The following is a 14,691-nucleotide window of genomic DNA, read 5'->3' as shown; positions in this document are numbered from 1 at the left end:
ATCAGTAGATCCCTTGGAGAAACACAGAACCCTACCATGTGCATCGCAATGAAGCCCCCACCTCTCCTATTCCACACTTGGGAAACCTGAGGCTAACCACTCCAAACATCCTCTTGTGCCCTACAACTTGGGCAGCCACACCCATCTTCTGTAGAAGCTCTTCTTGGCTGGTACCACGGCATTCTGCCATAGACTTTAGAAGGTCCCACGGCTGGCATGGAATCTCATGGTTTGGAAACTTATGGGAGAACAGTTAAATAGTAAACCCCACAGCAAGAATCAGCTTATCTTTAAGGTCATGGTGGTCTGGCACCTAGTAAATCACTTTTGAATCAGAAGGGCTCTTAAGGAGTCCTTTAGTCTTTTTAATAAACACTTCCGGGGCTTCCCTGGTGCGCAGTGGTTAAGAATCCGCCTGCCAATGCAGGGGACACGGGTTCGAGCCCTGGTCTGGGAAGATCCCACATGCCGCGGAGCAACTAAGCCTGTGCGTCACAGCTACTGAGCCTGCGCTCTAGAGCCCGTGAGCCACAACTACTGAGCCTGCGTGCTGCAACTACTGAAGCCCGCGTGCCTAGAGCCTGTGCTCCACAACAAGAGAAGACACCGCAATGAGAAGCCCGCGCACTGCAACGAAGAGTAGCCCCTGCTCGCCGCAACTAGAGAAAGCCCTCGCGCAGCAACAAAGACCCAGTGCAGCCAAAAATAAATAAATAAAAATAAATAAATAAATTTATAAAAAAATAAACACTCCCTCCTTTTAATAAAGGAGGAACTGGAGGAATGGGCATTAGGGTCAATACCTTGCAGGAAAATCTCTGAGGTTCCTATATGACCCTGTCTATCTAACCCTCTGATGTTTTCTGTAAGAATCAGAAGTACATCATTGTTTACCAAAGTCAGGAGCGAACAAGCCCAGGATTCCAGCTCGGGGAGGAATTTTGGCTTATATGTGAGAACTGACTCATTCTGAAGGTTGATCTTGGAGACTCTAGTGGAGTGTTTGAACTCAATTCAGTTTACCACACCCCTTGCTCATCAAGGCAGGCTCATAAATCAGGAGACACAGCATGGCATTCACCTGCAGGACAGGTAACAGTGCCACCTCCCAGATGTTCTGCCCCAAAGAAGTGACATGGTGTCTACTACGGCCCCGAAAGTATACCCATAGATAGTCTAGTTGAGACATGAGTCTGGTACAAGTTCGCAGAAGCTCTAAGGAAAATTGTGGTCAGGACTCTCTACCTTGAAACTTCTCACCTAGAGGGCCCTCTTAAATCCTGGCATTGGCACCACTGGTGACAAGGAAGAAAAAAACAGGGTTGGACTTTTCCAGCAGAGATCTAGTGGATGCAAAAGGTTTGTCAGTTGAAGAAGACTGCTTCACCAGGACAAGAATTATGTAGGACAAATGTCTGAGAAGTGGGCAAGCCTGTCAGTGGCCTCTGAGGTTTGACTAAAGCCCTAGACTGTCCCAATGCCTCTGCCCATAAGCTGGCAGCGTTTTTATCTGAGACTGAGCTGTAATAGAGAGTCCTAAGAAAGTAGCAATATTGCTCTATCTACTAGGGATTTTAGAGGAATACTAGGATTCCTGGAGAGTGACCAAAGGATTCAGAAATATTAAAAAACCTTCAAGAGCAATGGTGAGACCACTATTCAGACCCTGATCATCTCCTGCCCAGCAGTTACACTAAACAAGTCCCATGTTGCTCTCTCATATACCTTTAGCAGGAGTGAAAATTGATACAGTCTTTAGGGAAATCAGTTTGGAGGTGCCTTCAATTTTTTTTTTTAATTTTTTTAAAAGTAAATTTATTCTATTTTATTTATTTATTTATTTTTGGCTGCGTTGGGTCTTTGTTGCTTCGCACAGGCTTTTTCTCTGGTTGCCGCGAGCAGGGGCTACTCTTTGTTGCGGTGCACAGGCTTATTGTGGTGGTTTCTCTTGTTGCAGAGCACGGGCTCTAGTCACGCAGGCTTCAGTAGTTGTGCGGCATGCGGGCTTAGTTGCTCCGTGGCATGTGGGATCTTCCCGGACCAGGGCTCGAACCTGTGTCCCCTGCATTGGCAGGCGGATTCTTAACCACTGTGCCACCAGGGAAGCCCAGCCTTCAAATTTTTAAATGTGCACACCCTTTGATTAGCAAATCCACTTCCAATTCTGGGGGAATAGTGCCCAGAGACACTCACACATGAGCTCAAAAATATTTGTACAAGGAAATTCATTGAAACCTTGCTTGTCCATCAATAAGAAAGTGGCTAAGTTGCAGTACAGCTATAAAACCACCTGGTATACACTTGTTAAAAAGAATGAATGAAAACTCTAAGTAAAATGTTCATGGTAAACTGCCGAGCAAAAAAGTATATGCAATTATTTCTGTTTTTAAGTAAAAATATTTTATTTGTACACTTATTGTTTGAATTTGTTTACAATGAGCATATAACACTTTTGCAATAATAGATTTCCAAAAGCACCCCCCATTATTACCTTTAAACTAAACTGTAGAAGTTGGTAGATGATTTTTTTTAATTTTAAAATAGCTCTATTGTTGTAATGTTACTTGTCCAATAAATTAAAATTGGGAGGAAAAAGCAAATTAATTAAAATTTAGAATGTACTTTTTAAGGTCAGATAGAGGGAATTATATTTAACTCAGAGAAATGTGAACTTAGGGGAGAACTATTTTACATATATTTTAATATACACGCACATACACACACACATATATTGCCACAGTTCTCATAGTATGGTTTGTAGACTCCTGGAGGTCCCAAGGCCTTTTCAGGGCTGTGGAATCAAAACTGTTTTCATTATAATTCTAAGATACAACTCTTCACTGTGTTGACTTTTTGACAGTACGAAAGCAATGGTGGGTAGAGATTTCCCTGGTGGTCCAGTGCTTAAAACTCCATGCTCCCAATGCAGGGGGCCCAGGTTTGATCCCTGATCAGGGAACTAGATCCCACATACTGCAACTAAGACCCGGGGCAGCAAAATAAATATTAAAAAAAAAAAGCAACGGTGGGTAAAAATTGCTGGTGCCTCAGCACGATTCAAGGCAATGGTATCAAACTGTACTAGTAGTTAATGTAGTCTTCTCCACTCAGCACGCAAAGGGGGAAAAAAAGCCAAATTTAATATGAATATCCTTAATGGAGCAGGTAAAATTAATTTTATTAAAACTCAACCCTTGGGACTTCCGTGGTGGTCCAGTGGTTAAGACGCCACGTTCTAAATACAGGGGGCCCAGGTTCAATCTCTGGTCAGGGAACTAGATCCGACGTGCATGCCAAAACTAAGAGCCCGCATGCCGCAGCTGAAGGATCCCATGTGCCACAACTTAAGGATCCTGCATGCCACAACGAAGATCCTGCACACAGCAACAAAGATCCGTGTGCCACAACTAAGACCCAGCACAGCCAAATAAATAAATAAATATTAAAAAAAAAAAACAAAACTCAACCCTTGAGTACATATATTTTAAATATTCTATGTGAGGAAATGGTAAGTATACATAAAGCACTTCTGCTATACATTGCTTGTCTCAAGTACATGATTGCCTTAAGGAAAAACACTTAGGCAGCAATTCCAGTTGCAAAGCTGAACTAACCACTTTTTCATGGAATACCATTTTTACATGAAAGTGTGACTGACAGATAAGTTTTGGCAATTCAGACTTGTGTATTTGGCAGACATTTTCTGGAGCCTGCCATCTGAAGGGAAACAGCTGACAGTATTTGTTTCCAGTTATAAAATTCAGGCTTTGGGGCAAAAATGAGGATTTTGCAAAATTGTACCCACTACCATTGGTTTACAGTTTCCCAAAACTTAAAAGACTTTTCTGAAGAGATAGTGATAATACTTTTTAAAATATTTATTTATTTATTTGACTGCGCTGGGTCTTAGTTGCCGCATGTGGGACCTTCGTTGCCGCGTGCGGGATCTTTTAGCTGCAGCATGCGAACTCTTAGTTACGGCATGTGGGATCTAGTTCCCTGACCGGGGATAGAACTCGGGCCCCCTGCATTGGGAGTGTGGAGTCTTAACCACTGGACCACCAGGGAAGTCCTGAGATAGTGATAATATTAACAAATGTGGTTTTCGATATTATATAATTAAATGTGTCAGTATTTGCAAGACCTACATAACTCAGTGGACCAATATTTCCCAAATGACCAATGGTTGATGTTACAAACCCATATATGAGTAAAACAACCATCCAAAGATAGACCAATGAATTTTAATGTAACAGAGTATGAAAAGTTTATAGTTATGTTTTCAACCTTTACAAAACTAACAGTCATTTAATTTTGGTGTGGTATTAAAGGAAATAACCACAATTATCTGGAAAAGCCATTAAAATATTTTTCCCTTTTCCAACTACATATCTGTGTGAGTCCAGATTTGCTTCATGTTATTCAACCAAAATACTATATTGCAATTGACTGAATGTGGAAGCAGATAGGAGAATCCATCCGTCTTTTATTAAGCCAGACATTAAAAATTCCACTCTTCTCATTAAATTATTTTTGTTTTGAAAGATCATGGACTTCCCTGGTGGCACAGTGGTTAAGAATCCTCCTGCCAATGCAGGGGACATGGGTTCGAGCCCTGGTCTGGGAAGATCCCACATGCCGCAGAGCAACTAAGTCCATGTGCCACAACTACTGAGACTGCGCTCTAGAGCTTGCGAGCCACAATTACTGAGCCCGTGAGCCACAACTACTGAAGCAAGCACGCCTAGAGCCCGTGCTCCGCAACAAGAGAAGCCACTGCAATAAGAAGCCTGTGCACCGCAACGAAGAATAGACCCCAGTCGCCGCAGCAACGAACACCCAACACAGCCAAAAATAAATAAATTAATTAATTAATTTTAAAAAATATGTAACTTGTGTTCACATTTATGCAATGAAATTACGGATTTTTTAAAATTCCTCAGTTTAAATTTCGGTTACAGTAAATATTGGTAGATAAAATATCAATAGACAAAGCCTACATATATAAACAAGAGCTCTTTGGGTCTGTAATAAGTTTTCAGAGTGTAAAGGGGTTCTGAGATCAAAAAGTTTCAGAGCTGCTGCAGTACTATAGTATAGCGGTTCCAGCAGTGGCAGAAGAATGGAGGAGATGACCTATGGAGACTCTGCTGGGTTTTCAGTCTTTTCCCACTCAGCCACTGCTCATCTTTAGCCCAGCAGTCAAAGCATGGGAACAAGAGCTCTGAACTGTGCTCTGGGTATCTCTGATGTGAGTTTATGAAAGGGAAAAGGCACTTCTTTCCCTTCTTCTCCCTGTCTAAGTCTCCAGATAAGACTTATGGGTTGTGCTGGGTAAAGAGAGAGACTAGGAAAGGGAAGATGAGAGTGAGGCACGTGCACAGCTATTAAGGCGTTTAGAAACCCCGAAGTTAGCTGGTAAAGACAAACTTTCAGGGGCCACGTCTGGTCCACTTGGGCTCAACAGCATGAACAGGAAGGAGCCAGGGACATCCCCTAAAGCAGTAATACTCGCATTCCCCTCCTCCTGCTCTGGCCCATTTCTTAAAATGGCCTAAACCCTTCAATGGCCTTTAAGAACCAGCAATTCTTCTAGGCCACAGTACCACCTGGTTAATTAGAATAGATCAACATGAAAAGAAATCAAGTTAAAAGAGAAAAAAATGTAAACCAGCATAATAACAACTGCTACTTTCCCATATACCTCCCGTTCCACCTCCACATTCACCTAAGCTTCTACTTTTCTCCTACCATCCACCCCTCCCCTGGCCTGAGCCCTTCTCTCCTTAGGCTATTACTGATTCATTAGGGATATAGTCACTAGGATGGGGAATTTAGGCATAAGGCATTTCACCATGATTTGATCCTCCTTTGTCCCATTTACTGGCTGTGTGATCATGCAGATCACTCTCCTTCTCTGGACCCTCAGTTTCTGCATCTTTCAGATGAGATGATCTTCCAGCTCTGTGATCCTATAGTTATTAATGAACAGGAGATATGTCCAGGCTGGAGCTAAGGACTCTGAAATAAATGTCATTGAAAAGAGCAGAGAATCTAGAGAGGGAACAAAGCTCTAGTTTGCATCATTACACATTATCCCCTTTGGACATGGATATATTCATGGGAGATGAACAAACACAGGTCTCTGAAAACAACCTGGAGAAACCTCCCAAGGCCATGATTCTTCCCTTGGGTTCACTTAGCTAGTATGTCCCTAGAGTTGGTATTGGAGAATTCCCCAGTTCTTGCCCAGCAGTGGTAATTCCTTTGGTCTTGGAGGCCCTAGAGGCTTTCAACCTCCCTGTTGTGACTCTTCTAATTAGATATCGGGCTCTGGCCTCTACAATTCTTTTTATTTTTTTAACACCTTTATTGAAATATAGTTCACATGCCACACAGTTCTTCCAAAGTGTATATTTCAGTGACTTCTATTATATTCACAGAGTTGTACAACTATCATATCTATTTTAGAACATTTTCATCACCCTTAAAAAGAAATCCTAAACCCATTAGCCATTATCTCTCAACACCCCAGGTCCCCAGCCCTAGGCAACCACTTGTATACCTTTTGTCTTTATAGATTTACCTATGCTAGATAGTTCATATAAATGGAATCATACAACATGTGGTCCTTTGTGACTAGCTTCTTTCACTTAGAATGATGTTTTCAAGGTTCATCAATGTTGTAGCATGTATCAGTGCTTTGTTCCATTTTATTGCTGAATAACATTGCATTGTATAGGTACAACACATTTTGTTTATCTATTCATGAGTTTGGGTTGTTGGGTCCTTTGGGGTTGTTTCCACCTTTTGGCTATTGTGAATAATACTGTTATGAACATTGGTGTACAAGTGTCTGAGTGCTTGGTTTCAATTCTTTTGGGTATATACCTAGGAGTATAATTGCTAGGTCATATATTAATTTTGTGTTTAACTTTTTTAAAAAAAATTATTTATTTATTTATTTTTGGCTGCGTTGGGTCTTCGTTGCTGCATGCGGGCTTTCTCTAGTTGCAGTGAGCAGGGGCTACTCTTTGTTGTGGTGCATGGGCTTCTCATTGTGGTGGCTTCTCTTGTTGCAGAGCATGGGCTCTAGGCGTGCGGGCTTCAGTAGTTGTGGCACACTGGTCAGTAGTTGTGGCACACTGGTCAGTAGTTGTGGCTCGCGGGCTCTAGAGCGCAGGCTCAGTAGTTGTGGCGCACGGGCTTAGTTGCTCCTCAGCATGAGGGATCTTCCCGGACCAGGGCTCAAATCCGTGTCCCCTGCACTGGCAGGCGGATTCTTAACCACTGCGCCACCAGAGAAGTCCTGTGTTTAACTTTTTGAGGAACACAAACTGTTTTCCAGGGCTGCTGTACCATTTTACATTCCCACCAACGATGTGTGAGGTTTCTAGTTTCTCCACATCCTTACCAATACTTGTTATTTATAGCCATCCTATTGGGTATCAATGGTATTTCATTGTGGTTTTGATTTGTGTTTCTCTGCTGGCTAATGATGTTGAGCATCTTTTCATGTGCTTATTGGCCATTTATATATCTAAATAAATGTTTATTTAGATCCCTTGTCCATTTTTAAATTGGGTTATTTGTCCCTTTTATTATTGAGATGTAAACTAGATAAAAGTCCCTTATAAGATATATGATTGCAAATATTTCTCCCATTCTGTGGGTTGTCTTTTCACTTTCTAGATAGTATCATTTGGAGCACAGAAGTTTTAAATTTTGATGGTGCCCAATTTATTTTTTTATTTTGTTATTTGTGCTTTTCGTGTCATATCTAAGAAACCATTGCCAAATCCAAGGTCATGAGGATTTATACCTATGTTTTCTTCTAAGAGGTGGTTTAGCTCTTGCATTTAGGTTTTTGATCCATTTTGAGTTAATTTTTGCATATGGCATGAGGTAGGGGTCCAACTTTATTCTTTTGCATATAGATATCCAGTTTTCTCAGCACCACTTGTTGAAAAGACTATTCTTTCACCGTTAAATTGTCTTGGCACCCTCATCAAAAATTAATTGACCATAAGTGTGAGGGTTTGTTCTGGACTGTCAATTCTATATGTCTTTCCTTATGCCAGTACTACATTGTCTTGATTACTATACCTTTGAATTAAGTTTTGAAATTGGGAAGTGTGAGTCCTGCAACACAGTTCTTCATTTTCAAGATTGTTCTGGCAATTCTGAGTTGGCCTCTACTATTCTTACCCCAAGGGACAAGGCCTCACCCACACCGCTTCTTCCAAGGTATACATTATGGTCGCCTACAACCCTAATCCTCAGACTCTCCAGCCTCATCCTGAAATTTTCTCTCCCTCACTCCTTCACTCTAGTTATGTGGGCCTTTTCTCGTTTTCTCAAACATTCTGAGGTCCTTCCTGCCTGAAGGCCTTTGCACTGATATTCCCTTTGCCAAAAATGCTTCCCCTCCATCCCCTCCTCCGTATTCTCAAGGCTGACTTATTTTTGTCATTCAGGTCTCTGCTCAAATGTTAATCTAAGGTAGTCACCCACCTTCTTTATCACATTAGCTTGTGTATTGTACTTATCAGTGTCTGAAACAGTCTTATGTATGTATCTTTATATATTTATTTATTTTCTGTCTCCCCCTATTAGAATGGATACTCCAGGAGAATAGAGATCTTGTCTTATTTAACACTGAATTCCAACATATAAACACTGCCTGACACATAATAGATATTTAATACATACATATTTGTTGAATGAATGAATGAGTAAATGAATGAAGTGATCTATCAAGCCCTGGACAGCCCCTATACTGGGATTCAGCACCAAGAAGAGAGGTAAGAAGCAGTGAACTGGTCCTCAAACCAGGATTAATTACTTTCCATGTATTCATCTCCTATTTTGTACCAGTCAGCAATTTCTCCCTCCTTTTATTCGAAAGTTTCCCTGAAATCCTCCTTCTAACATGTGACTAATTTGAGACGTAGATACAGACACATTCCTGCCTTCCCCAATATCTGCTGTGAATTGCTCTCAGGAAAAATGACCAAAGATGTCTCTGACCTTAGTATATATAGACAAATGCACACTCAGGTCCATTTGCAAAGACAAAAGTCTAGAGTGTTGGGAAGCATGAGGCACTGGACAAGAGGACAGAAGAACACAGAACTAAGAAGATGAGAACCCAGAACCTTAGGGAGAATCAGAACTTCAAGTAGACAAACAACAATAACAACAAACAAAAACAAATAAGAACTTCAAGTAGAGAACCCAGAAATTCACATTATAACTACATTTGATTCCAATTCCCATGAAAGTTTGAGAACCATTGTTCCACAGCTACAGACTGGAGAGGAGAGAACCTAGGTTACTGATATGGAGAGATTTTCCCTGGGGCTTGGGAAGCTCTAATAACCGTCTATGCAGCACTAGGTCTTTCATCTAAAGATCTTAAAGAGTGCTCACTTCGGCAGCACATATACTAAAGATCTTAAAGAATGTTATAGGCATTAATTAACCCTTGCAGCACCCTAGAATCCAGGCTCTTGTCCCCATTTTACTGACAGAAAACTGAAGTCTATGGGTTAGAGCCTGGAAAGGAATATCTCAGGCCCATATGGTCTGGACTGACCAAGCTAAGGGCTAAGTCTGAAGCCAGTACTTCAAAATCTTTCCCATATGACAGTGGTTCCCAATCTAAAGAGTATAGAGCTCTTGGGAATTCCCTGGCAGTCCAGTGGTTAGGACTCTGTGCTTCCACTGCAGGGGGCATGGGTTCAATCCCTGGTCGAGGAACTAAGATCTCACGTGTCGCCCTGGAGCAGCCAAAAAAAAAAAAAAAGACTATAGAGCTCTTAAATTCATGTGTATGGGGGACTTCCCTGGTGGTCCAGCGGTAAAGAATCCGCCTTACAATGCAGGGGACACGGGTTTGATCCCCAGTCAGGGAACTAAGATCCCACATGCCGCGGGGCAACTAAGCCCACAGGCCACAACTACTGAGCTTGTGCATCTCAACTAGAGAGTCCGCGTGCCGCAAACTACAGAGCCCACGCACTCTGGAACCCACACGACACAACTACAGAGACCACACGCTGCAACTAGAGAAGAGAAAATCCGCATGCACAACTAGAGAAGCCTGTGCGCCGCAACAAAATATCCTGCATACCTCAATGAAGATCCCGCATGCCGCAACTAAGACCCTATGCAGCCAAAAATAAATTAAATAAATAAATAATAAATCTTAAAAAAAAAATTCATGTGTATGTTTACCACTCCTTGACTGCAGGCAGATGATAATTTGGCTGGTTCCTTGTCACTCGGGTCTTACCTTAAGGTCACCTCCTCTGAGAAGCCTTCCCTGAACATCCATCTTAAGTAATGTCTTCTCCCAGTCCTTATCATATTACCCTGTTTGATTTTCTTCAGAGTATTTACCATTATCTGAGATGATCTTATTCATTGTTTGTTACTTCTATCCTTCACTATAATGTAAACTCCATGAAATCAGAAACCTTATCTGACAGGATACTGTCGATGTTCAGTAAGTATTTGCTGAATATTTAAATAAGTCTAAATGAAGACATTTTCAACAATATGTAGATGCTGTTAAAATGAACAAAATATACAATTATCTAAGTTTAAATGATACTTTTGATATATATTTCTCTCAATCAATAGATACTTAGACTATAATGTTAGGATCCTTCTTTATAACATTAAAAAGAGCCATCAGAATTTCCATTTCTGGCATTGTATGGATTAAAATTTCTGAACAACCTAAATAACTAAATGCTAGGTTAAACAACTAAAATGCTAGGTTAGATATAATTTTTAACTTTAAAAATCATAGACGAACTGGCACAAAAGTAATGAGTTAGCATGATCCTAAAACAAATTTTAACCAGAAACACTTCTCTGTGAAACATTTTCTTACTTCAAGAATGATACCATATTCTTCTGGTTTTGCTTCCATGTCACCAGCCTCTCCTCAATCTTCTCCTTTCCTGGTTGCTCCTCAACCTCCTACCTCTTAACACTGGAATGTTCCAAGATTTGGTCCTTGGATCTCTTCTCCAAGTCCATTCCCTTGGCAATCTCACCTAGTCCATTTTAAATATAATTTATATACTAATAAACTTATAAATTTTTATCTCTGACTCAGACCTCTCCCCTGAACTTCAGACTTGCATGTCCAGCTACTTATTTGACATCTCTGCCTTATTATCTAAAAGGCATCATACTTAAAACGCCCAAATATGAACTCAGTCAATGGCAATTCCATTCTTCCTGTTACTTATGCCAGAAACATTGGAGTCATCCTTGACTTCTCTTTTTTTTATATTCCAAATGTGTAGAGGGAGGAAAATGGAAAAGAAAATTAAAAGACAAGAAAGCTCAATCAATCCAAAATAAGACGAGAAAAGGGAAAAGACACAGAAAAACAGAATAGAAAACCAATAAAACAAAACCAAATATATTAGTAATTACTCTAAATGTAAATGGACTGAGTTCTCTAGCTAAAAGACAGATTGTCAAATTGGATTAAAAAAAACAACAACCATATCTCGATATGTGCTGGTATTAATAGATACACCTAAAATATAAAAACACAGACTAAAATTCAAAGAATGTAAATATACAATATAGGTAAATTCTAACCAAAAAAAAGCTGATTTAACTATATTTCTAGCAGACAGAATACTTTTAAGCAAAAGCATTCCTAGTCATCACAAAATAAGACCATAACAAAATAGTAAATGGATCATTTAACCAGGAAGATATAACAATTCTAAACTGGAAAGCACCCAATAACACAGCTTTTAAAAATATATAAAAGCAAAATTTGACATATCCACAAGGAGATATTGACAAAATCGTTATCATAGTAGGTATATTAACATACCTCCTCTAGTACTTGATAGTTCAAACAGACCCAAAAAGAACTTATGAAATATATAGAATATTTTGAACAGCACAACTAGCTGGCTGTCTTAATAGAAATAGGTAGGAAATTGCTCCCCAAAATTGCAGAGTAAACATTCTTTTCAAGCACACATGGAACATTTATAAAAACTGACCACACGCCAGGCCATAAAGTTAGCCTCACAAATGTCTAAATGCAGTTAAGTTAGAAATCCGTTATAAAAAATAATTAATTAAGGGGAAAAAAACCATAAGTTTGGAAAATTTTTAAATGTACTTCTCAACAACTTGTGGGTCAAAGAGGAATTCATAGTAGAAATTAGAAAATACTTAGAAATAAATGGTAATGAGAATACTATATCAGAACTGTGGGATGCAGCTAAAGTGGTACTATGAAGGAAATCTATAGCAGTAGTGCTTACATCAGGAAATAACTAAGGCTCAAAATAATGAGCTAAGAACTTAGAAAATTAACAGAATAAACCTAAAGAAAATGGAAGGAAATAATAAAGAGTAGAAATTAATGAAGTAAAAAAATATTTAATAGAGAAGATCAACAAAGCCAGAAGTTAATTATTTAAAAAGACTAATAGGGCTTCCCTGGTGGCGCAGTGGTTAAGAATCCGCCTGCCAGTGCAGGGGACACAGGTTCAAGCCCTGGTCCGGGAAGATCTCACATGCCACGGAGCAACTAAGCCTGTTCACCACAACTACTGAGCCTGCGCTCTAGAGCCCACGAGCCACAACTACTGAGCCCACGCGCCGCATCTACTGAAGCTCGCACACTCTAGAGCCCATGCTCCACAACAAGAGAAGCCACCGCAATGAGAAGCCCACGCACGGCAAACGAAGAGTAGCCCCTGCTTGCCGCAACTAGAGAAAGCCCGTGAACAGCAACGAAGACACAACACAGCCAAAAATCATAAACAAAAATAAATAAATTTATTTTAAAAAAAAAGACTAATAAAATAGACTAACTTCTGGCAAGAGTAACCAGAACAAAAAATGAGAGTACAAATAATATTAAAAATGATAAGGGACTATAGCTAAATGTGCTACATAGACTAAACAGATAAAGGTTTTAATAACTTTATGCCAATAAATATGAAAACTTAGATAAGATGAATAGATTCCTAGAAAAATTCAATTCACCAAAACTGGTTAAAGAAGAAATAAAGAGCCTAAAAATCCTATATCCTGAACCTAAGATGGTGCTAAAAAAATACAGTCTTTCCCAGAGTTGAGGCCATGGAGCTTATGATGAAGCTAACCATCAGAGGCTGGGTTGGGTCATACTGTGACCTGCATTCCAAAAAATTGGTCAAGTTACAGATTTGTTTACTTCAAAGGTGCTGCCTATGTGATGAAGAGGAAGACTAGGACTCTTCAATTTAAAAAAATTACATTTAAGTGTAACTTCCCTGGCAGTCCAGTGGTTAAGACTCTGCACTCCCAATGCAGGGGCCATGGGTTTAATCCCTGGTTGGGGAACTAAGATTCCGCATGCCGCACAACATGGCCAGAAAAATAAATAAAGAAATAAATAAAAATGTAAAAAAAAAAATTTTAATTACATTTAAGAACTTGATACTTCATATTTCCTTTCTCTTACTGATATAGATATCACTGTTTTAGTATATTCCATCACCAGTAAAAAAAAACACACTACTGATTTAGGCCCCCATTATTTAAATCCTTATTTGAGATCATTAATTTATATTAATAGACTATGTACTGTCTTTTTCATTATGTACCTTCCCCAAAAGTTACTCTCAACTAGTGCTGCAAACTGTGAAGCAGATTTCTTAAATCATTTTGGGAAAGCGTGGCAAAAGAGACAGCACTTTTTATTTTTTAGGGTAGAAAGTATGATTTTCTCTTCTCACTGATATTCACTGAATATTTAACAATCATCTGTTGCATTCATAACATTTCTGCATCATTTATTCAAACACTCTTTCTCAAAACCTTTATTGAGCAAATGCTTTTTTGCCAGGGCCTGAAACAGCCATAATATTATAGAAAGAGGAGGCTCAAGTCTATAAAACGATTTTTAAAAAAAAATTTTTGGCCACACTGCGTGGCATGCAGGATCTTAGTTCCCCGACCAGGGATCGAACCCGTGTCCCCTTCAGTGGAAGCACGGAGTCTTAATCACTGGACCACCATGGAAGTCCCTATAAAACATTTAAGGGAGGAACGTCTCAAATTATTTGCCTATTAGTCACCACCTGTAAATTCTCCCCAGACAACATGAAGCCAAAATTACCAAAAAAATGCTGCTAAAACCCACCCTGGACCAACTGAAATAAGATAAAGATAACATTTTCAGTAATTAAAAGGCTGTGCGCTTTGGAATCACAGTTTATTGTTTATGGGACGTTTTGGATCTTCATGTTTTGGGGAAAAAACTTTAGGCTGTTAAATAATTCAATAAAAACCTTCATTTTGGGAATTCCATGGCAGTGCAGTGGTTAGGACTTGGCGCTTCCACTGCTGGGAGCCCAGTTTCAATCCCTGGTCAGGGAACTAAGATCCTGCAAGCCAAGCAGCCAAAAAAGAAAAACAAAAACAAAAACAAAACTTCATTTTACCTTTGTTAATTATAAATTAAACTTAACCTTCATTTTCTCCATTCTAAAAATATATAGTCTATAATTTTTTTAAAAAATCTTATAACCATTAACAAATTTGAATGAACTTAACTTTCCTCAAAGCAAGCACCAGGTCCAGATGGCTTCAGCAGTGAATTCTTTGAGTCAACAGTAAAATGGATAATTGAATTGTGGTATTGTCATA

This window comes from Eubalaena glacialis, chromosome 4 (assembly GCF_028564815.1).
Source record: "Eubalaena glacialis isolate mEubGla1 chromosome 4, mEubGla1.1.hap2.+ XY, whole genome shotgun sequence".
Taxonomy (NCBI): domain Eukaryota; kingdom Metazoa; phylum Chordata; class Mammalia; order Artiodactyla; family Balaenidae; genus Eubalaena; species Eubalaena glacialis.
Note: the sequence above shows the minus strand (reverse complement) of the source record.